At 42.6% G+C, this 24,721-nt stretch overlaps 1 protein-coding gene across 7 annotated transcripts in view; it reads left to right on the forward strand.

Moving 5' to 3' along the window:
- LOC139757588 (thyrotropin-releasing hormone receptor-like) overlaps nucleotides 1-24,721 on the forward strand; it is an 833,567-nt gene that overhangs the window by 640,955 nt on the left and 167,891 nt on the right. For 2 of the 7 annotated variants that reach the window (XM_071678219.1, XM_071678220.1), the window contains exon 1: nucleotides 1-428. This exon is cut by the window's left edge and continues 890 nt beyond it. The exons of 4 other annotated variants lie outside the window; for them this stretch is intronic. The gene's annotated coding sequence lies outside the window, so the exon portion shown is untranslated. Of the gene's footprint in view, nucleotides 429-21,575; nucleotides 21,857-24,721 lie in introns of those variants that run through there. One more of the 7 variants, XM_071678218.1, reaches the window with a different exon arrangement.

Consider the following 24,721-nt stretch of genomic DNA (forward strand, 5'->3'; position numbering starts at 1 on the left):
TGAACCCCGAAGCAACGAAGCTCTCTCACTCTATCTGAACTCCGAAGCAACGAAGCTCTCTCACTCTATCTGAACTCCGAAGCAACGAAGCTGTCTCACTCTATCTGAACTCCGAAGCAACGAAGCTCTCTCTCACTCTTATCTCGAGCGAAGTCTTCGTGGATCGTCGTCTCTTCTTCCTACACCTCCTCCTCCTCCTTCTCCTCCTCTTCTTCCTCCTCCTCCTCCTCCTCCTCCTCCTCCTCCTCCTCCTCCTTCACCTCCTCCTCCTCCTCGAAGCTCCCGCTCCTGCATCAAGTGGCTGGCTTTCGTACCCTCAGTACGAAGGGTGGGAGTGAACCACCACCACACACTTCCCCCTTCCTCTTCCTCTCCTCCGCTACGCTGCCCAGGGTCCCCTCACTTTGAGTGGAGGGGGGAAATGATCGGTAGGTGCCTCGTGTTATATTTTTTAAGTCAAGTTCGTAGCTACAATGAGGGGAAGGGGTGAGGGTGAGGAGGTAAACATGTCTCCTATGTTGTGATCGATGTGTTCCCCATGGCTTGCCTGTGGTTCTGTGTGGGTGATGTATGTCTGTGGGTGAAAGTCTCGTCAGTGACTGGGTGTCTGGGTGTGTATTCTGGTGGTCATATTATCCCTGGGGATAGGGGAGAAAGAGAATACTTCCCACGTATTCCCTGCGTGTCGTAGAAGGCGACTAAAAGGGGAGGGAGCGAGTGGCTGGAAATCCTCCCCTCTCGTTTTTTTTTTTTTTTCAATTTTCCAAAAGAAGGAACAGAGAAGGGGGCCAGGTGAGGATATTTCTTCTGAGGCAAAGTCCTCTGTTCTTAACGCTACCTCGCTAATGCGGGAAATGACGAATAGTATGAAAGAAAATATATATATATATATATATATATATATATATATATATATATATATATATATATATATATATATATATATGTATATATATATATATATATATGGCATTGTTTTTGTACATACACCCATGCATTCATGAAAGAAATTCGTCTTTAAACATGTAAACGTATATACGTTCGCGCACATATATATATATATATATATATATATATATATATATATATATATATATATATATATATATATATATATATATATATTAGCTCACCACTAAGACATTCCCCAACCATGGCCATCTCGGATGAGGTGAAGAAGAAATTAACTAGAGTCTTCAGCTGTTTGCAGACCCGACTCTTCAACGTGGAAAAGAAAGACGAGATGAACATAGAGGAAGAGTAGAATTCTAGACCTTAATTGCTTATACCATAAAGGTCAATGTACACTTATATATACCTGGTTCATGTCAGTGCAGCGGCCAGGTGTATGCCACGTACGACAAGCTGTGCCTCAGTGGCTGAAGGACGTTAGGCGTGCCTAGAGAGCTCGCGGGAGCGGTAGTGGTCGAAAGAATGGCTGTAAAACAGAGAGAGAGAGAGAGAGAGAGAGAGAGAGAGAGAGAGAGAGAGAGAGAGAGAGAGACAGACAGACAGACAGACAGACAGAGGCGCTGTAGGGACGGTTTGAGAGAGAGAGAGAGAGAGAGAGAGAGAGAGAGAGAGAGAGAGAGAGAGGGAGAGAGAGAGAGAGAGACTGTGTAATAATACGGGAGACGTACAGAGAGAAATGGACGAAATGCCGTCCCCTAGGAATACAAGTGTTATTCATTCCTGTGGTGAATTATTATTATTATGCTCGTGCAGGGGGGGGGGTGACGCAAACACATGCTTTGGGATAACCTCCTTACCTATACGTAGAGCTTCCCAGAGCATAACTTCCTCCATTATACGTATAGCTCCACCACCCCGTAGCCTGAGTTCGTGGAGGTAGTCTTGGTGGTAATATCTTGTGGTTTCCAGGAGAGAGGAGAGGCTATTGTTATTATTCCCCCAATCATCCATAAAGAACACACACACACACACACACACACACACACACACGTACACACGCGCGTGTATTACGTGTCAGACCAACACAGATGAACGCGACCATGGATTCCACACCTCCCTTCCCTCCCTATAGTGTATTACGTCAGCAATGTAGTCAGCACTTAGACTCGTGTATTACGTCAGTAATAGCGTCAGCACCTAGACTCGTCAGCCATAGAGTCAGCCCGTGGATGCTTTGGCCTCCACCTCCCTCCCTCTCTCTCTCTCTCTCTCTCTCTCTCTCTCTCTCTCTCTCTCTCTCTCTCTCTCTCTCTCTCTCTCTCTCTCTCTCCTCATCCCCCCCCCTCCCACTCCCCACCCCACAGTACGTTTTCTTCACATCATTTTTTTCTCTTCATTCGAGAGGACAGGTGATGATTAAGTCATTACCCTGAAGGTAATTACCATAATGACCATAATTACCATTTATTCAAGACTAATTCTTGGAGTTATTTCGGATTTTTCTCCAGAGCCCCTTGCGGCGCAGGGCTGCGCTACTTCCAGTAGCTGGGGAATGTGGACTCCTTTGGAGTGAGGTGTTCTTTCACGTGATGGTTCAGCGTAGCTTCATCAGAGGGTGATTATATATTCTTTCTTTCTTTTAAACTATCCGCCATTTCCCGCATCAGCGAGGTAGCGTTAAGAACAGAGGACTGGGCCTTTGTGGAATATCCTCACCCGGCCCCCCCTCTGCTCCTTCTTTTGGAAAAAAAAAAAAAAAAAAAAAAAAAAAAAAACACGAGAGGGGAGGATTTCCAGCCTCCCGCTCCCTTCCCTTTTAGTCGCCTTCTACGACACGCAGGGAATACGTGGGAAGTATTCTTCATCCCCTATCCCCAGGGGGGATTATATATATATATATATATATATACATATATATATATATATATATATATATATATATATATATATATATATATATATATATATATATTTTCCTATGAGTCCACGGAGAAAATGAAACACGATAAGTTCCCAAGTGCACTTTCGTGTAATGATCACATCATCAGGGGAGACACGAGAGAAATATGTATAAGTCAGTTGATATACAACGAAGAGACGTAGCTAGGACGCCATTTGGTGTGTGTGTGTATATATATATATATATATATATATATATATATATATATATATATATATATATATATGTATGTATGTATGTATGTATGTATATTCCTACGAGTCCACGGGGAAAATGAAACACGATAAGGGAACTTATCGTGTGTCATTTTCCCCGTGGACTCATAGGAATATACTTGATCACGCGCAAAATTGTGATCCTTTCCAATATATATATATATATATATATATATATATATATATATATATATATATATATATATATATATATATATATATCTTGCCCCGTATGAACCCGTATGAAATGATAAATCTTTCTATAAAGGACTATTTCGGTCCTGTTTTCTATACGGGGTAAGTTAATCACGAGCTCAAAATATATTTGGATGAATTTTGCCAACACTGTACGTGGAAAACATGAGCCTGCCTGTCAGCGATTGGAAATACTTTACCGTAATGGAAAGGGTGGGATTTTCCACAAGTGCTTTTAATTGTAAGGATCTCGGTCTGTTATAACGGCTGAATAATGCTGCTTCCCACAGTATTTTTATGACGACAGACCAATCGAGGATTGAACGTTATGATCCCTTCCTCCCTTCCTCTTCCTTCACTCGTCTTCTCCATCTTCCTTGAAAGAGTCGGGTCTACACACACACACACACACACACACACACACACACACACACACACCTTCGTTTTTTTTTTCCACCCAAAGTGCCCTTTCGTTGACCCATCTCTTGCTCTTGCTTCCTCTTTTCCTTTTTTATTTCGTTATATTTAGACTTTCGTGAATAGAGAAAACATCTGGAAAGCCGCGTAGTGTTGCGGAGTGATTTACGTCACTGGCTGTCTTTGTGGGAAAGGAAGGGGGGAGGGGTCTCTCTCTCTCTCTCTCTCTCTCTCTCTCTCTCTCTCTCTCTCTCTCTCTCTCTCTCTCTCACTCTCTCTCTCCGGTCGTAAATTCTCAGCACACCAGCAGAACGCAACATTAAGGAGGGGCAAAGCTTGTAGAGAATTCATTCTTGGCGACTCGAACAGAAGCTTTTGAAGCTTGCTTCGATGTTTCGAACAGAAGCTTTTGAAACTGCTTCCATGTTTCGAACAGAAGCTTTTGAAGCTGCTCCGATGTTCTAAACAGAAGCTTTTGAAGCTGCTTCGATGTTCTAAACAGAAGCTTTTAAAGCTACTTCGATGTTTTGAACAGGAGCTTTTGAGACTGCTTCGATGTTCCAAACAAAAGCTTTTGAAGCTGCTTCCATGTTTCGAACAGAAGCTTTTGAAGCTGCTCCGATGTTCCGTTCGACCCCTCTATACCCCACGACCATCACCACCCGAAGGTGAACAATGGTGTTAGACGAGGAGGCCCATCTTGTCACCTTATTTTCACGTGAGTCTTTTGAGGTTTACCACTCTCGCCAAGAGCCTCGCAGACATACCCAATGGTCCATTGGTCTTCAAATTCCCCTTGTGTGGTGCGTTCGTTTGTTTATTGGTATCTGTTCAAAGGCCATGGTGTATTTTGTATACTGATAGCTTATCAAAGGCTTAGAGAGTGTGTTCGTTTGTATATTGATATCTCTTCAAAGGTCTATGGTGTCTTCCTTTGCATTCTGATAACTTATCAAAGGTCTATGGTGTATTCCTTTGCGTTCTGATTAGCTAATCAAAAGGCTTTGACAGTGCACGTCGTCTGTTATCTGCTCCCAGATAGCGTGGATGAAATTCCGCGACTGGATTCTCACATTCAGCTACTTGAGGAGAGAAAGAGATAGTCCGATTTAGTACGGCCGTGTGTAACTACAGGGTCTGGTTGGTAGTATAATTGGTTCATAGGGCTGTTTACTAGACTCATTCACGCGAGTCAAAAGAAAAAAAGGGAAATGATGCTCCCGAGGGAAGGTGGAGGGAGGTGGACGGGAGGTGGAGGGAGGTGGAATGATTATTGACTGAGGATAACCTGTTAATTGAAATTCACTTCTTGATTTGAGATTCATCAGGATAATGAACGATAGGGTCTTCCCCAATCAGTATTGGGTATGATTACCTCATGGAGGAACTGCTGTTTTATCTCTCTTATCAAAATTGCATTGGTAACAGACATGGAAATTGGATTTAAGTCATCAGCCTCTTGGTGATCGGCAAAGTTTGCTCTTTCTGATCAACAGAGGGAAGGATTAATTGATGGCAAATATTGGTTGGTGAACTGTGCACACAGCCTCCAGTTGTGTTCTAAGGCCCTCATATCTTAAGGCCTGTACACACAGCAGTGTTCTAAGGCCCTCATATCTTAAGAACTGTACACACAGCCTCCAGTTGTGTTCTAAGGCCCTCATAGACTGTACACACAGCTGTGCTCTAAGGCCCTCATATCTTAAGGACTGTACACACAGCTGTGTTCTAAAGCCCTCATATCTTAAGGACTGTACACACAAGCCGCCAGCAGTGTTCTAAGGCCCTCATATGTTAAGGACTGTACACACAAGCCTCCAGCAGCGTTCTAAGGTCCTCATATCTTAAGGACTGTACACACAGTCTCCAGCTGTGTTCTAAGGCCCTCATATCTTAAGGACTGTACACACACCCTCCAGTTGTGTTCTAAGGCCCTCATATCTTAAGGACTGTACAAACAGCCTCCAGCTGTGTTCTAAGGCCCTCATATCTTAAGGACTGTACAAACAGCCTCCAGCAGTGGTCTAAGGCCCTCATATCTTAAGGACTGTACACACACCCTCCAGTTGTGTTCTAAGGCCCTCATATCTTAAGGACTGTACACACAGCTGTGTTCTAAGGCCCTCATATCTTAAGAACTGTACACACAGCCTCCAGCAGTGTTCTAAGGCCCTCATATCTTAAGGACTGTACACACAGCTGTGTTCTAAGGCCCTCATATCTTAAGGACTGTACACACAGTCTCCAGCTGTGTTCTAAGGCCCTCATATCTTAAGGACTGTACACACACCCTACAGTTGTGTTCTAAGGCCCTCATATCTTAAGGACTGTACACACAGCTGTGTTCTAAGGCCCTCATATCTTAAGGACTGTACACACAGCTGTGTTCTAAGGCCCTCATATCTTAAGGACTGTACACACAGCCTCCAGCAGCGTTCTAAGGTCCTCATATCTTAAGGACTGTACACACAGTCTCCAGCTGTGTTCTAAGGCCCTCATATCTTAAGGACTGTACACACACCCTCCAGTTGTGTTCTAAGGCCCTCATATCTTAAGGACTGTACAAACAGCCTCCAGCTGTGTTCTAAGGCCCTCATATCTTAAGGACTGTACAAACAGCCTCCAGCTGTGTTCTAAGGCCCTCATATCTTAAGGACTGTACACACACCCTCCAGTTGTGTTCTAAGGCCCTCATATCTTAAGGACTGTACACACAGCTGTGTTCTAAGGCCCTCATATCTTAAGAACTGTACACACAGCCTCCAGCAGTGTTCTAAGGCCCTCATATGTTAAGGACTGTACACACACCCTCCAGTTGTGTTTTAAGGACTGTACACACAGCCTCCAGCAGTGTTCTAAGGCCCTCATATCTTAAGAACTGTACACACAGCCTCCAGTTGTGTTTTAAGGACTGTACACACAGCCTCCAGCAGCGTTCTAAGGCCCTCATATCTTAAGGACTGTACACACAAGCCTCCAGCAGTGTTCTAAGGCCCTCATATCTTAAGGACTGTGCACACAAGCCTCCAGCTGTGTTCCAAGGCCCTCATATCTTAAGGACTGTGCACACAAGCCTCCAGCTGTGTTCCAAGGCCCTCATATGTCTTCCTCACATCCGCTCGTATGACAGAAGCCACGCCAGTGTGGCAGTTGTCGCCCAAGTTTGCCAGCGACCACAACCTCTGGTGCCCAGGACGACCATCCGTTTCCTGGAAGTGTTTCGCTCAGTCCCATTGGCTGTCTTCCAGTCAGTGACACGCTTTTCCAGAGGCACTTCCAGATAATGAGAGTCGTGAGGGAGGAATAGTTTGGTCATATATGATGCCAAAGACGAGAGACTTTGCGGAAGACTGGAAGATATTACAGTCGACTGGAAACTTAAGACATGGATCGGTTCTTCAATTTATGAATAACCTGGAGGAATAATCACTTGGTTCTTGTGATGCTCTTGAGGGACAGAAGGGAAAATAAAGGAGCAAGTGCTCAGTGAGGTTGTTATTGACTTTAGAAACCCACTTGTCTAATATAAGGATGTGTGGACGTAAGGGGTGTGGTGGAGGCTTCGAATAGTGTTTTGAAGACATTGGGGTTACGAAATGTCCCTCCCAACCATCCAAGATGTTGTACGAATATATATATATATATATATATATATATATATATATATATATATATATATATATATATATATATGCTTATGACGTGTATGTATATACATGTGTATGTGGGTGGGTTGGGCCATTCTTTCGTCTGTTTACTTGCGCTACCTCGCTAACGCGGAAGACAGCGACAAAGTGTATATATATATATATATATATATATATATATATATATATATATATATATATATATATATATATATATCCAATTCGACATCGGTTTAGACTTCAAGGATATATGCGGAGCGAATAAGACCTGTATAAGCGAGTGTACTTAAAGCGCATCAAAACCTGGTGTAAGCGAGTGTTCTCCCTCCTTTAACCTCTCAAATAGGTTCTTGTGGTCACCGAGAAAGACTCCAGACTATGATAGTAGAATATACTGGACAAGGCGTATGCAAATTAATGCATACGTATGCAAATTAATGCATACGTATGCAGATTAATGCATACGTATGCAAATTAATGCATACGTATGCAAATTAATGCATACGTATGCAGATTAATGCATACGTATGCAGATTAATGCATACGTATGCAAATTAATGCATACGTATGCAAATTAATGCATACGTATGCAAATTAATGCATACGTATGCAGATTAATGCATACGTATGCAAATTAATGCATACGTATGCAGATTAATGCATACGTATGCAAATTAATGCATACGTATGCAGAAAGTTGTCCAGAAACACTGGTTTTGTATACTTATGTGTGTGTGTGTTTGTTTGTGTGTGTGTGTGTGTGTGTATGTGTGTGTGTGTGTGTAGTGTGTGTGTGTGTGTGTGTGTGTGTGTGTGTGTGTGTGTGTGTGTCAGCATGTTAAGTGTGTAAGTTATCAAATTAGGAACTTTATATATATATATATATATATATGGTGTGAGGGGGGGAAATATATATATGTTTATATTCCCTGGGGATAGGGGAGAAAGAATACTTCCCACGGATTCCCTGTGTGTCGTAGAAGGCGACTAAAAGGGAAGGGAGCGGGGGGCTGGAAATCCTCCCCTCTCTTTTTTCTTTTTTTTTTAATTTTCCAAAAGAAGGAACAGAGAAGAGGTCCAGGTGAGGATATTCCCTCAAAGGCCCAGTCCTCTGTTCTTAACGCTACCTCGCTATCGCGGGAAATAGCGAATAGTATGAAAAAAAAAAAAAAAAAAAAAAAAAAAAAATATATATATATATATATATATATATATATATATATATATATATATATATATATATATATATATATATATATATATTCCTATGAGTCCACGGGGAAAATGAAACACGAAAGGTTCCCAAGTGCACTTTCGTGTAATAATCACATCATCATATATATATACTGTTCAGTGAGAGAAGAAGCGTAGAAGTTACTTAAAAACGCCTCTCTCTCCGTTGTTCATAAGATCTGTTTACACACCCATTGGAAAAAAGGGGGGGAATGCTGGAGGCCTCTAGACAATAGACAATAGACAATAAAGAATTGCAATAAAAATGACCCTTTTCGGTGATGTTTCATATTTTTCCGTTTTTATTTTTTTTTTCTACATGTATGTTTCGTATTCTTCTGTTACGTGCGCTGAAAACCTGGGAAAAAAAATAAGGGAGATATAGATATAGATATAAAAAAAGGGAGATATAGATATAAAAAAGGGAGATATAGATTTAGATGTATAAAAAGGGAGCTGTGGATATAGATATATAAAAAGGGAGATATAGATATAAAAAAGGAGATATAAATGTAGATATAAAAAAGGGAGATATAGATATAAAAAAGGAGATATAAATGTAGATATAAAAAAGGGAGATATAGATATGAAAAAAGGAGATATAGATATATAATAGGGAGATATAGACATAAAAAAGGGAGATATAGATATAGATGTATGAAAATGGAGCTATAGATGTAGTTATAAAAAAAGGATGATATATATATATATATATATATATATATATATATATATTATATATATATATATAAAGGGAGATATACATATATAAAAGGGAGATACAGATATATAAAAGGGAGATACAGATACAAAAAAGGGTGATATAGATAAAAGAGAGATATAGATATAGATGTATAAGAATGGAGCTATAGATGTAGTTATAGAATAGGGATATATATATATATATAAAAAGATGGATTTTTATTAAGATTCATACATGCATGTCTCGTGAACCAGGTTTTGGCAAATCGTGTTTTTCACTAGAGGGAAAAAATTTTGCCGTTGACTGGATTCTGTATATTGCAAAGGATCAAAGTGCACTTTTAAGTGTCACACACACACACACACACACACACACACACACACACACACACACACACACAGGGCGATATTGCACTGGAATTGTGTGTAATAAGGGAGGGAGGGAGGGGTATTTTTCTCCCCCTTCCTCCCTCCCTCCATCGCTTTTGTGCTGAAAAACGAAATGTCTTTTCGAAGTCCATCCTAAGCAAGAGAGGAAGGTGTGTGTTGTGGGGGGGAAAGGGAAAGGAAAAGGGGGTTAGGGATCTTGATGAAGGATCTTGATGAAGGAGAGGAGATGTAAAGGAGCAGCCTCTACCCAGAGAGAGAGAGAGAGAGAGAGACCTTGACCTTTTAGGAGCTGATTTGTGTTGCTTGACCTTTTAGGGGGCTGATTTCAGTTGCTTGGCCTTTTAGGGGGCTGATTTCAGTTGCTTGGCCTTTTAGGGGGCTGATTTGAGTTGCTTGACCTTTTAGGAGCTGATTTGTGTTGCTTGACCTTTTAAGGGGCTGGTTTGAGTTGCTTGACCTTTTAGGAGCTGATTTGTGTTGCTTGGCCTTTTAGGAGGCTGATTTCAGTTGCTTGGCCTTTTAGGGGGCTGATTTGAGTTGCTTGGCCTTTTAGGGGGCTGATTTCAGTTGCTTGGCCTTTTAGGGGGCTGATCTGAGTTGCTTGACCTTTTAAGGGGCTGGTTTGAGTTGCTTGACCTTTTAAGGGGCTGGTTTGAGTTGCTTGACCTTTTAAGGGGCTGGTTTGAGTTGCTTGACCTTTTAAGGGGCTGGTTTGAGTTGCTTGACCTTGTAGGGGGCTGATTTGAGTTACTTGACCTTTTAGGGGGCTGATTTGAGTTGCTTGGCCTTTTAGGAGGCTGATTTGAGTTGCTTGACCTTTTAGGGGGCTGATTTCAGTTGCTTGGCCTTTTAGGGGGCTGATTTGAGTTGCTTGACCTTTTAAGGGGCTTGTTTGAGTTGCTTGACCTTTTAGGGATCGAGTTGTTCGACCTTTTAGGGGCTGATTTGAGTTGCTTGACCTTTTAAGGGGCTGATTTGAGTTGCTTGGCCTTTTATGCTTATCTTAAGGAGCGTGTGATCAACACCCATTAATTCTTAAGGTAGGATCGTTTTACATTCTCACTTATCTCTTTATGAAGAAGGGGTTGACAGTCAGTGGGATCCAGCCCCATTACATCAGTCCCGATCGTTTTACATTCTCGTTAATCTTATCTCTTTATGAGGAAGGGGTTGACAGTCAGTGGGATCCAACCCCATTACATCAGTCCCAGTCAGTGGGGTTGTGGGGGAGATTTAACGACGGAACCACGTAGTGTCATCGCTCACACACACACACACATACACACACACACACACACACACACACATACACACACACACACACACACACACACACACATACACACACACACACACACACACACACACACACACACACGAAGTATGTATTTAACAGACTGGAAAAAGAGATCTGGAAATACCTTTCCCAAGTGTTTCTTCAGACTAGATACTGGAATGGGACAGATACTGGAATGGAACAGATCTGGAATGGAACAGATCTGGAAATGCCTTTCCCAAGTGTTTCTTCAAACACTGGAATGGAACAGATCTGGAAATACCTTTCCCATGTCTTGCTTCAAACTGAATACTGAAAGAATATTGTGAGTGCCGGGATATTGTGAATGAACTGCTGGAATATATATATATCTTTTGGTAGGACAAAGGCGACTAAAATGGCCAAAGGAAAAGGCGAGAACGTCTTCCCCCCAAAAAAAGGAAAGAAAATGGCTTGAAGGGAAACCTGGAAAGGAAGAGATATATATGTATACTGCAAGAACGCCATGGAACACTGCTACCTGGTACTGTGGAACAGTAACACGTTACCAGAACTGAGGAATAGTAACACGTTACCAGTACTGAGGTACAGTAACACGTTACCAGAACTGAGGAATAGTAACACGTTACCAGAACTGAGGAATAGTAACACGTTACCAATACTGAGGTACAGTAACACGTTACCAATACTGAGGTACAGTAACACGTTACCAGTACTGAAGAACACAGTAACACGTTACCAGTACTGAAGAACACAGTAACACGTTACCAGTACTGAAGAACACAGTAACACGTTACCAATACTGAGGAACACAGTAACACGTTACCAATACTAAGGAGGAGTAACGAAGGACCTCACCCACCCCCCCTCCCTCCCCCACCCCCCCTTAGCTTCCCCCTCCCTCCCTCTCCTCCCTCCCTCCCTCCCTCCCTCCCTCCCTCTCCTCCCTCCCTCTCCTCCCTCCCTCCCTCTCCTCCCTCTCCTCCCTCCCTCCCTCCCTCCCTCCCTCTCTTCCCTCCCTCTCCTCCCTCCCTCCCTCCCTCCCTCCCTCCCTCCCTCTCCTCCCTCCTTCCCTCCCTCCCTCCCTCCCTCCCTCTCCTCCTTCCCTCCCTCCCTCCCTCCCTCCCTCCCTCCCTCTCCTCCCTCCCTCCCTCCCTCCCTCCCTCCCTCCCTCCCTCCCTCTCCTCCCTCCCTCCCTCTCCTCCCTCCCTCCTGGGGACACCATTGGTAACCCCAGGATGAAGGAAGGACGTACAGTAGCTTAAGAAATAACGTGTGTGCCTGACGTAGATTATACTGGTAATTAAAGGCCTTCCTTCCTTCCTTCCCTCCCCCAAAAAGCTGGCTTGCCATCCACTTAGTGTTGTCGTCCTCCATATCTTCCCTTAATTATCGTAATTAATCCGTTTTACTCTCATTATTTTGGCCTTGGTTAATTGACAGAGAAATGGCGGAGAATAATGACAGAGAATTGATAGAGAATTGACAGAGAAATGACAGAGAAATGACGGAGAATAATGACAGAGAATTGACATGGAATTGACATGGAATTAACAGAGAAATGACAGAGAAATGACGGAGAATTGACATAGAATTGACATAGAATTGACAGAGAAATGACAGAGAAATGACGGAGAATTGACAGAGAATTGACATGGAATTGACAGAGAAATGACGGAGAATTGACAGAGAAATGACAGAGAATTGACATGGAATTGACAGAGAATTGACAGAGAATTGGCAGAGAATTGACAGAGAATTGACAGAGAAATGACATAGAATTGATAGAGAAATGACGGACAATTGACAGAGAAATGACAGAGAATTGGCAGAGAATTAACATAGAAATGACGAGAATTGACAGAGAATTGACAGAGAATTGACATAGAAATGACATAGAATTGACAGAGAACAGAATAGACTTAGAATCAACAGAGATGACATAGAATTAACAGAGAATTGACATAGAATTGACAGGGAACAGAATAGACATAGAATTAACAGAGAATTGACATAGAATTGACAGGGAACAGAATAGACATAGAATTAACAGAGTGATGACATAGAATTGACAGAGAAATGACAGAATTTACAGAGAAACGACATAGAAATTGACATGGAATTGACAGAGAAGAGAATAGACATAGAATCAACAGAGAAATGACGTCGAATGAACAGAGAATCGACATAGAATAGACTAGAGATTAACAGAGAAATGACATAGAAATTGACAGCGAACAGAGCATTGACATAGACTTTTGACATAGACTTTTGACATAGACTTGAGCAGGAGCAATGCATTGCCACCATTACAATTGTGTTGGCCACAGCGACCCACGGGCGTGTTATCACACGGGCGTGTTAACACACGGGCGTGTTAACACACGGGCGTGTTATCACACGGGCGTGTTATCACACGGGCGTGTTAACACACGGGCGTGTTATCACACGTGCGTGTTATCACACGGGCGTGTTATCACACGGGCGTGTTATCACACGGGCGTGTTATCACACGGGCGTGTTAACACACGTGCGTGTTATCACACGGGCGTGTTATCACACGAGCGTGTTAACACACGGGCGTGTTAACCCACGGGCGTGTTATCACACGGGCGTGTTATCACACGGGCGTGTTAACACACGGGCGTGTTAACACACGGGCGTGTTAACCCACGGACGTGTTAACACACGGGCGTGTTATCACACGGGCGTGTTATCACACGGACGTGTTATCACACGGGCGTGTTATCACACGGGCGTGTTATCACACGGGCGTGTTATCACACGGGCGTGTTAACACACGGGCGTGTTATAACAGCGGGACGACACCACCAGCCCACCTTGTGACCTGAGTAAGGTCAGAGGTCAAGGTCACGAGGGCTGGGTGGGTTACTTACCATTGCGGTGATAGACACACACACACACACACACACACACACACACGCATACACACACATACATACACACACAACACACACACACACGCATACACACACCACACACAACACACACACACACACACACAATACATACACACACACACATTACCACACACACTCACACACACACACACACACGCATACACACACACACACATACAACACACACACACACAACACACACACACACATAACACACACACACACACAACACACACATACACACACACACACACACACACATACATACACACACACACACACACACACACCACACATACACATACACACACACATACACACACAACACACACACACACACATAACACACACACACACAACACATACACACACACACATACACATACACACACACACACCATACACACACACACCACACACACACAACACCACACACACACAACACACACACAACACACACACATACACACACACACACAACACATACACACACAACACACACACACACACTCACACACACACACACACACACACATAACACACACACACACACACACAACACATACACACACACACACACGAAGTAGTCTTTAAAACAGACTGGAAAAAAGAGATCTGGAAATACCTTTCCCAAGTGTTTCTTCAAACACTGGAATGGAACAGATACTGGAATGGAACAGATCTGGAAAAACTGGAAATGCCTTTCCCAAGTGTTTCTTCAAACACTGGAATGGAACAGATCTGGAAATACCTTTCCATGTTCCGTGCTTCAAACAGAATACTGCAAAATATTGTAGTGCCGGGAAATTGTGAATGAACTGCTGGAATATATATATATCTTTTTGGTAGGACAAAGGCGACTAAAATGGCCAAAGGAAAAGGCGAGAACGTCTTCCCAACCCCCAAAAAAGGAAAGAAAATGGCTTGAAGGGAAACCTGGAAAGGAATAGATAAAATATGTAAACTGCAAGAACGGCCCGCCATTGAACACTGCTACCTGGTACTGTGGAACAGTAACACGTTACCAGAACTGAGGAATAGTAACACGTTACCAGTACTGAGGAATAGTAACACGTTACCAGTACTGAGGAATAGTAACACGTTACCAGTACTGAGGAATAGTAACACGTTACCAGTACTGAGGTACAGTAACACGTTACCAGTACTGAAGAACACAGTAACACGTTACCAGTACTGAAGAACACAGTAACACGTTACCAGTACTGAAGAACACAGTAACACGTTACCAGTACTGAAGAACACAGTAACACGTTACCAGTACTGAAGAACACAGTAACACGTTACCAGTATTGAGGAACACAGTAACACGTTACCAATACTGAGGAACACAGTAACACGTTACCAGTACTGAAGAACACAGTAACACGTTACCAATACTAAAGAACACAGTAACACGTTACCAGTACTAAGGAGGAGTAACGAAGGACCTCACCCCACCCCACCCCCCCTTAGCTTCCCCCTCCCTCCCTCTCCTCCCTCCCTCTCCTCCCTCCCTCCCTCCCTCCCTCACTCCCTCTCCTCCCTCCCTCCCTCTCCTCCCTCCCTCTCCTCCCTCCCTCCCTCATCCTCCCTCCCTCCCTCCCTCCTCTCCTCCCTCCCTCCCTCCTCCCTCCCTCCTCCCTCCCTCCCTCACTCCCTCTCCTCCTTCCCTCCCTCCCTCCCTCCCTCCCTCCCTCCCTCCCTCTCCTCCTTCCCTCCCTCCCTCCTCCCTCCCTCTCCTCCCTCCCTCCCTCCCTCTTCCTCCCTCCCTCTCCTCCCTCCCTCCCTCTCTCCTCCCTCCCACCCTCCCTCCCTCTCTCCTCCCTCCCTCTCCTCCCTCCCTCCCTCCCTCTCCTCCCTCCCTCCTCTCCTCCCTCCTGGGACACCATTGGTAACCCTAGGATGAAGAAGGACTACAGTAGCTTAAGAAACAACGTGAGAGCCTGACGTAGATTATACTGGTAATTAAAGGCCTTCCTTCCTTCCTTCCCTCCCCCAAAAAGCTGGCTTGCCATCCACTTAGTGTTGTCGTCCACCACATCTTACCCTTAATTTAAATCGAAATTAATCCGTATAAATTAAAACACCTTAAACCTCCTCATTATTTTGACCTTGGTTAATTTGGACAGAGAAATGACGGAGAATAATGACAGAGAATTGGCATGGAATTGACAGAGAAATGACGGAGAATTGACAGAGAATCGACATGGAATTGGCATGGAATTGACAGAGAAATGACGGAGAATAATGACAGAGAATTGACATGGAATTGACAGAGAAATGACAGAGAATTGACATGGAATTGACAGAGAATTGACATGGAATTGACATGGAATTGACAGAGAAATGACGGAGAATAATGACAGAGAATTGACATGGAATTGACATAGAATTGACAGAGAAATGACAGAGAAATGACGTAGAATTGACAGAGAATTGACATGGAATTGACATGGAATTGACAGAGAAATGACAGAGAAATGACAGAGAAATGACGGAGAATTGAACAGAGAAATGACATAGAATTGACAGAGAATTGACAGAGAAATGACAGAGAAATGACATAGAATTGACAGAGAATTGACATGGAATGACAGAGAATTGACATGAATTGACAGAGAAATGACAGAGAAATGACGGAGAATAATGACAGAGAATTGACAGAGAAATGACGGAGAATTGACAGAGAAATGACATAGAATTGACATGGAATTGACATAGAATTGACAGAGAATTGACAGAGAATTGACAGAGAATTGACATAGAAATGACATAGAATTGACAGGGAACAGAATAGACATAGAATCAACAGAGATGACATAGAATTAACAGAGAATTGACATAGAATTGACAGGGAACAGAATAGACATAGAATTAACAGAGAATTGACATGGAATTGACATGGAATTGACAGAGAATTGACATAGAATTGACAGAGAATTGACATAGAATTGACAGGGAACAGAATAGACATAGAATTAACAGAGAAATGACATAGAATTGACAGGGAACAGAATAGACATAGAATTAACAGAGAAATGACATAGAATTGACAGAGAAATGACAGAGAATTGACAGAGAAATGACAGAGAAATGACGAGAATTGACAGAGAATTGACATGGAATTGACATGGAATGACAGAGAATTGACAGAGAAATGACATAGAATTGACAGAGAAATGACGGAGAATTGAACAGAGAAATGACATAGAATTGACAGAGAATTGACAGAGAAATGACATAGAATTGACAGAGAATTGACAGAGAATTGACATAGAATTGACAGAGAAATGACATAGAATTGACAGAGAAATGACATAGAATTGACAGAGAATTGACATGGAATTGACATGGAATTGACATAGAATTGACATGGAATTGACATGGAATTGACAGAGAATTGGCATGGAATTGACAGAGAATTGGCAGAGAATTGACAGAGAATTGACATGGAATTGACAGAGAAATGACGGAGAATAATGACAGAGAATTGACATGGAATGACAGAGAATTGGCAGAGAATTGACAGAGAATTGACATAGAATTGACATGGAATGACAGAGAATTGACATAGAATTGACATGGAATTGACATGGAATTGACATAGAATTGACAGGGAACAGAATAGACATAGAATTAACAGAGAAATGACGGAGAATTGACAGAGAAATGACGGAGAATAATGACAGAGAATTGACATGGAATTGACAGAGAAATGACGGAGAATTGACAGAGAAATGACATAGAATTGACAGGGAACAGAATAGACATAGAATTAACAGAGAAATGACAGAGAAATGACAGAGAATTGGCAGAGAATTGACAGAGAATTGGCAGAGAATTGACAGAGAATTGACATAGAATTGACAGGGAACAGAATAGACATAGAATTAACAGAGAATTGACATGGAATTGACAGAGAATTGGCAGAGAATTGACAGAGAATTGGCATGGAATTGACAGAGAAATGACAGAGAAATGACATAGAATTGACAGGGAACAGAATAGACATAGAATCAACAGAGATGACATAGAATTAACAGAGATCGACGTAGAATTGACAGAGAATTGACATGGAATTGACATGGAATTGACAGAGAAATGACAGAGAAATGACAGAGAAATGACGGAGAATTGACAGAGAATTGACATGGAATTGACATAGAATTGACAGAGAAATGACAGAGAAATGACGTAGAATTGACAGAGAATTGACATGGAATTGACAGAGAATTGACAGAGAATTGGCAGAGAATTGACAGAGAATTGACAGAGAAATGACATAGAATTGATAGAGAAATGACGGAGAATTGACAGAGAAATGACAGAGAATTGGCAGAGAATTAACATAGAAATGACGAGAATTGACACAGAATTGACAGAGAATTGACATAGAAATGACATAGAATTGACAGAGAACAGAATAGACTTAGAATCAACAGAGATGACATAGAATTAACAGAGAATTGACATAGAATTGACAGGGAACAGAATAGACATAGAATTAACAGAGAATTGACATAGAATTGACAGGGAACAGAATAGACATAGAATTAACAGAGAATTGACATAGAATTGACAGGGAACAGAATAGACATAGAATTAACAGAGAATTGACATAGAATTGACAGGGAACAGAATAGACATAGAATTAACAGAGTGATGACATAGAATTGACAGAGAAATGACAGAATTTACAGAGAAACGACATAGAAATTGACATGGAATTGACAGAGAAGAGAATAGACATAGAATCAACAGAGAAATGACGTAGAATGAACAGAGAATCGACATAGAATAGACTAGAGAATTAACAGAGAAATGACATAGAAATTGACAGCGAGCAGAGCATTGACATAGACTTTTGACATAGACTTTTGACATAGACTTGAGCAGGAGCAATGCATTGCCACCATTACCATTGCCCCCTTGTGTTAGCCACAGCGACCCACGGGCGTGTTATCACACGGGCGTGTTAACACACGGGCGTGTTATCACACGGGCGTGTTATCACACGGGCGTGTTATCACACGGGCGTGTTATCACACGGGCGTGTTAACCCACGGGCGTGTTATCACTCGGGCGTGTTATCACACGGGCGTGTTAACACACGGACGTGTTAACACACGGGCGTGTTATCACACGGGCGTGTTAACACACGGGCGTGTTAACACACGGGCGTGTTATCACACGGGCGTGTTATCACACGGGCGTGTTAACACACGGGCGTGTTAACACACGAGCGTGTTATCACGGGCGTGTTATCACACGGGCGTGTTAACACACGTGCGTGTTATCACACGGGCGTGTTATCACACGGGCGTGTTAACACACGGGCGTGTTAACACACGGGCGTGTTATCACACGGGCGTGTTAACACACGGGCGTGTTATCACACGGGCGTGTTATCACACGGGCGTGTTAACACACGGGCGTGTTATCACACGGGCGTGTTAACACACGGGCGTGTTATCACACGGGCGTGTTATCACACGGGCGTGTTAACCCACGTGCGTGTTATCACACGGGCGTGTTATCACACGGGCGTGTTAACACACGGGCGTGTTATCACACGGGCGTGTTAACACACGGGCGTGTTATCACACGGGCGTGTTAACCCACGGGCGTGTTATCACACGGGCGTGTTATCACACGGGCGTGTTAACCCACGGGCGTGTTATCACACGGGCGTGTTAACACACGGGCGTGTTATCACACGGGCGTGTTATAACAGCGGGACGACACCACCAGCCCACCTTGTGACCTGAGTAAGGTCAGAGGTCAAGGTCACGAGGGCTGGGTGGGTTACTTACCATTGCGGTGATAGACACACACACACACACACACACACACACACACACACACACACACACACGCATACACACACATACATACACACACACGCATACACACACACACACACACACACACACGCATACACACACACACACACACACACATACACACACACACACACACACACACCATTGTTTTCGACCCATTTCAATAGACAAGTAATCTTCTATTTCGATAGATAAGTGACCTTCTATTTCGATAGACAAGTGATCTCCCATTTGAATAGAGAAGTGATCTCCCATTTCGATAGATAAGTGTTCTCCCATGTCGATAGACAAATGCTATCCAATTTCGATAGACAAGTGTTCTCCAGTTTCGATAGACAAGTGTTCTCCTATTTCAATAGACAAGTGTTCTCCCATTTCAATAGATAGGTGTTCTCCCATTTCGATAGACAAGTGTTCTACCATTCTAGAAGAAAACTGTTCGCTAATGAAGACCGACGAGAGAGAGAGAGAGAGAGAGAGAGAGAGAGAGAGAGAGAGAGAGAGAGAGAGAGAGAGAGAGGGGGGAGGGAAGAAGAGGGGGGGGGGGGGGATTTGCAAGGCCCCGGGAGACTGGAAATGTTAACTCTAGTGTCACACCTCAGTCCCCACTGGGGTGTAGCGAGTATTACTCAGTTCCCCCCACTGTGTAAGGCAATATTACTCAGTCCCCACTGGGGGTGTAGCCAGTATTACTCAGTTTCCCCACTGTGTAAGGCAGTATTACTCAGTTTCCCACTGTGTACGGCAATATTAGTCAGTTTCCCCACTGTGTAAGGCAATATTACTCAGTTTCCCACTGTGTACGGCAATATTACTCAGTTCCCCCACTGTGTAAGGCAATATTACTCAGTTTCCCACTGTGTAAGGCAATATTACTCAGTTCCCCCACTGTGTACGGCAATATTACTCAGTTCCCCACTGTGTACGGCAATATTACTCAGTTTCCCACTGTGTAAGGCAATATTACTCAGTTTCCCCCACTGTGTAAGGCAATATTACTCAGTTTCCCCCACTGTGTAAGGCAATATTACTCAGTTCCCCCACTGTGTAAGGCGATATTACTCAGTTTCCCACTGTGTAAGGCAATATTACTCAGTTCCCCACTGTGTAAGGCAATATTACTCAGTTTCCCACTGTGTAAGGCAATATTACTCAGTTTCCCACTATGTGAACCTGGGTTGTAGGCGATATTTACTCAGTTCCCCACTGTGTAAACCTGGAGTGTACCCGATATATACTCAGTTCCCCACTGTGTAAACGTTGTTGATGTACATACATACATACATACATATATACATACATATATACATACACACATATATACATACATAAATACAGGGGATGGCTGACCCCACCCTACCTCCCTGTTGTATTACATACATACATACATACACACAGCGCTGCCTCTACCCTAATTCGCTGTTGACCTACATACATACATACATACATACATACATGTATGTAAGGGGAAGCGCTTTCCAATTGCCCAAACAAGTTTGAACGTCGTTGAAAAACACACTTGGTCACTCATGTATTATTCCCTCTGTCGTCAACCATGATTATATCTGAGCTCTGGGACATCATATATTAGAAACTGGTTGGTATGGAGTAGAATCAGTGGATAAATTCTTTAACAACGGTTAAATAAAGGGAAGAAAATTAGACGAAAATGTTTTGAATGATGGTTAAGTAGGTAATGGCTAAGTCCCCCCTCAAAAAAAAATAAAAACAAAAAAATTACCCAAGCGAATGTCTCTACTTTTACACTTATAAATCACAATAAATAAATGTAATTAATATATACGGCGAAAGCTCATAATTCAATAAATTGTACGGAATTGAAAGAACGCACTAATTACCGGCAGGGCAATTAAATTCAACGAGGTGATTGTGGATTTGGGACGCTCTCTTGGCGAGCCCCGAAAGAAAACGAAGGGCATCACATTGCCTGGCTCGACCCGACACTTGTGTTGTTCAGTGGTGGTCGGACCTGATTGGCCGGTGGAAGGTCGTCGTCGTGTTCTAGGGTGCATGGCTAGCCCTGCTACGGGCGGTGGCGCAGCAGAGGGACGCTCAGGAGGAGGAGGAAGGGACACTGGACTTCAGCGACTGGATTATGTTACTTAGACGACAGTAGTTGACATGGTAAGTGAGTGATTGATATACAACGTTTGAGCAGCAGTGATTGGTGGTAAAGGAAGGCAGTAGTGATTAAATTGCGTAATAAAGGGAGGCAACAGTGATTAAATTGCGTAATAAAGGGAGGCAACAGTGATTAAATTACGTAATAAAGGGAGGCAACAGTGATTAAATTGCGTAATAAAGGTAGGCAACAGTGATTAAATTGCGTAATAAAGGGTGGCAACAGTGATTAAATTGCGTAATAAAGGAAGGCAGTAGTGATTAAATTGCGTAATAAAGGGAGGCAACAGTGATTAAATTGCGTAATAAAGGGAGGCAACAGTGATTAAATTGCGTAATAAAGGAAGGCAGTAGTGATTAAATTGCGTAATAAAGGGAGGCAACAGTGATTAAATTGCGTAATAAAGGAAGGCAGTAGTGATTAAATTGCGTAATAAAGGGAGGCAACAGTGATTAAATTGCGTAATAAAGGGAGGCAACAGATTAAATTGCGTAATAAAGGAAGGCAACAGTGATTAAATTGCGTAATAAAGGAAGGCAGTAGTGATTAAATTGCGTAATAAAGGGAGGCAACAGTGATTAAATTGCGTAATAAAGGGAGGCAACAGTGATTAAATTGCGTAATAAAGGAAGGCAACAGTGATTAAATTACGTAATAAAGGGAGGCAACAGTGATTAAATTGCGTAATAAAGGAAGGCAACAGTGATTAAATTACGTAATAAAGGGAGGCAACAGTGATTAAATTGCGTAATAAAGGAAGGCAGTAGTGATTAAATTGCGTAATAAAGGGAGGCAGTAGTGATTAAATTGCGTAATAAAGGGTGGCAACAGATTAAATTGCGTAATAAAGGGAGGCAACAGTGATTAAATTGCGTAATAAAGGGAGGCAACAGTGATTAAATTGCGTAATAAAGGGAGGCAACAGTGATTAAATTGCGCAATAAAGGGAGGCAGCAGTGATTAAATTGCGTAATAAAGGGAGGCAACAGTGATTAAATTGCGTAATAAAGGGAGGCAACAGTGATTAAATTGCGTAATAAAGGGAGGCAACAGTGATTAAATTGCGTAATAAAGGGAGGCAACAGTGATTGAATTGCGTAGTAAAGGGAGGCAGCAGTGATTAAATTGCGTAATAAAGGGAGGCAGCAGTGATTAAATTGCGTAATAAAGGTAGGCAACAGTGATTAAATTACGTAATAAAGGGAGGCAGTAGTGATTAAATTGCGTAATAAAGGGAGGCAACAGTGATTAAATTGCGTAATAAAGGGAGGCACCAGTGATTAAATTGCGTAATAAAGGGAGGCAGCAGTGATTAAATTGCGTAATAAACGGAGGCAAGAGTGATTGAATTGCGTAATAAAGGGAGGCAACAGTGATTAAATTGCGTAATAAACGGAGGCAAGAGTGATTGAATTGCGTAATAAAGGAAGGCAACAGTGATTAAATTGCGTAATAAAGGAAGGCAGTAGTGATTGAATTACGTAATAAAGGCTGTCATTTTGTTATACGTTTGTCGTACTTAAAACATTATATATATATATATATATATATATATATATATATATATATATATATATATATATATATATATATATATATATATATTATCCCTGGGGATAGGGGAGAAAGAATACTTCCCACGTATTCCCTGCGTGTCGTAGAAGGCGACTAAAAGGGGAGGGAGCGGCGGGCTGGAAATCCTCCCCTCTCGTTTTTTTCTAATTTTCCAAAAGAAGGAACAGAGAACGAGGCCAGGTGAGGATATTCCCTCAAAGGCCCAGTCCTCTGTTCTTAACGCTACCTTGCTAATGCGGGAAATGGCGAATAGTGTGAAAGAAAGAGTATATATCCCAGTCATGCAGAAACGAGCGTAGGACAGTTAAATGTTTGACCACTAGTGACTTGAACAACTTTAAAAGAGTTGCTTATGGTTAGCAGACGACTGTTCCATTTGGAGTGTGGACATGGCCCTGTTGTTAATCCAGACTTCCCACGGGTTGTTGGTCCTAACCATCATTAAGTGTTGTTACACTACCAGTGGCGTGTTGTAGGCACGTACTTGTACGTCTATAACTTGTTTGAGGTTGTATATTTATATTATGTATTATACTTTGTCGCTGTCTCCCCGCGTGAGCGAGGTAGCGCAAGGAAACAGACGAAAGAATGGCCCAACCCACCTACATAAACATGTATATACATACACGTCCACACAGCACATATACATATCTATACATCTCACTGTATACATATATATATACACAGACATATACATATATACACATGTACATAATTCATACTGTCTGCCCTTATTCATTCCCGTCGCCACCCCGCCACATATGAAATAACAACCCCCTCACCCCTCATGTGTGCGAGGTAGCGCTAGGAAAAGACAACAAAGGCCACATTCGTTCACACTCAGTCTCTAGCTGTCATGTATAATGCACCGAAACCACAGCTCCCTTTCCACATCCAGGCCCCACAAAACTTTCCATGGTTTACCCCAGACGCTTCGCATGCCCTGGTTCAATCCATTGACAGCACGTCGACCCCGGTATACCACATCGTTCCAATTCACTCTATTCCTTGCACGCCATTCACCCTCCTGCATGTTCAGGCCCCGATCAGTCAAAATCTTTTTCAGTCCATCTTTCCACCTCCAATTTGGTCTCCCACTTCTCCTCGTTCCCTCCCCCTCTGACACATATATCCTCTTTGTCAGTCTTTCCTCACTCATTCTCTCATGTGACCAAACCATTTCAAAACACCCTCTTCTGCTCTCTCAACCACACTCTTTTTATTACCACACATCTCTCTTACCCTTTCATTACTTGATCAAACCACCTCGCCACATATTGTCCTCAGACATC

This window comes from Panulirus ornatus, chromosome 27 (assembly GCF_036320965.1).
Source record: "Panulirus ornatus isolate Po-2019 chromosome 27, ASM3632096v1, whole genome shotgun sequence".
Classification (NCBI taxonomy): Eukaryota; Metazoa; Arthropoda; class Malacostraca; order Decapoda; family Palinuridae; genus Panulirus; species Panulirus ornatus.